The following is a 415-nucleotide window of genomic DNA, read 5'->3' on the forward strand; positions in this document are numbered from 1 at the left end:
GTGAATCTCTTCTTGCAGGAGGTACACACCCATTGTGTAGTTAGGAATAGAGCTAAAACATGATTCTATCAGGATCATCCCCCCCCCCCCCCCCCAAAAGAAGATAATCCAGCACATTGCCCTGATCGTGCATGCTTCTCCCCCTTTTTGGGGTGGCTTCCCCAAGCTTAAATGGTTCTGTGATATGGTTTTAGAGCTAAAACCTCACTGATTCCTAGTCAACTGACCACATTGCAACTGAAAAACGTATCCACTTGTGTTTGTCTTCTCTTGGATGGCCAAAAACCTTTACACATTTGGTTAAGTGATATCATCTACGTGGCTGATCTGATCCTCCAGGGAGAGAAACTTCAGATATGAAATATCAAGGACCTGCTTCACGGAAACAACTATCAATTTTCCTCTTGGTTCTCGA

This window comes from Setaria italica, chromosome V (assembly GCF_000263155.2).
Source record: "Setaria italica strain Yugu1 chromosome V, Setaria_italica_v2.0, whole genome shotgun sequence".
Classification (NCBI taxonomy): domain Eukaryota; kingdom Viridiplantae; phylum Streptophyta; class Magnoliopsida; order Poales; family Poaceae; genus Setaria; species Setaria italica.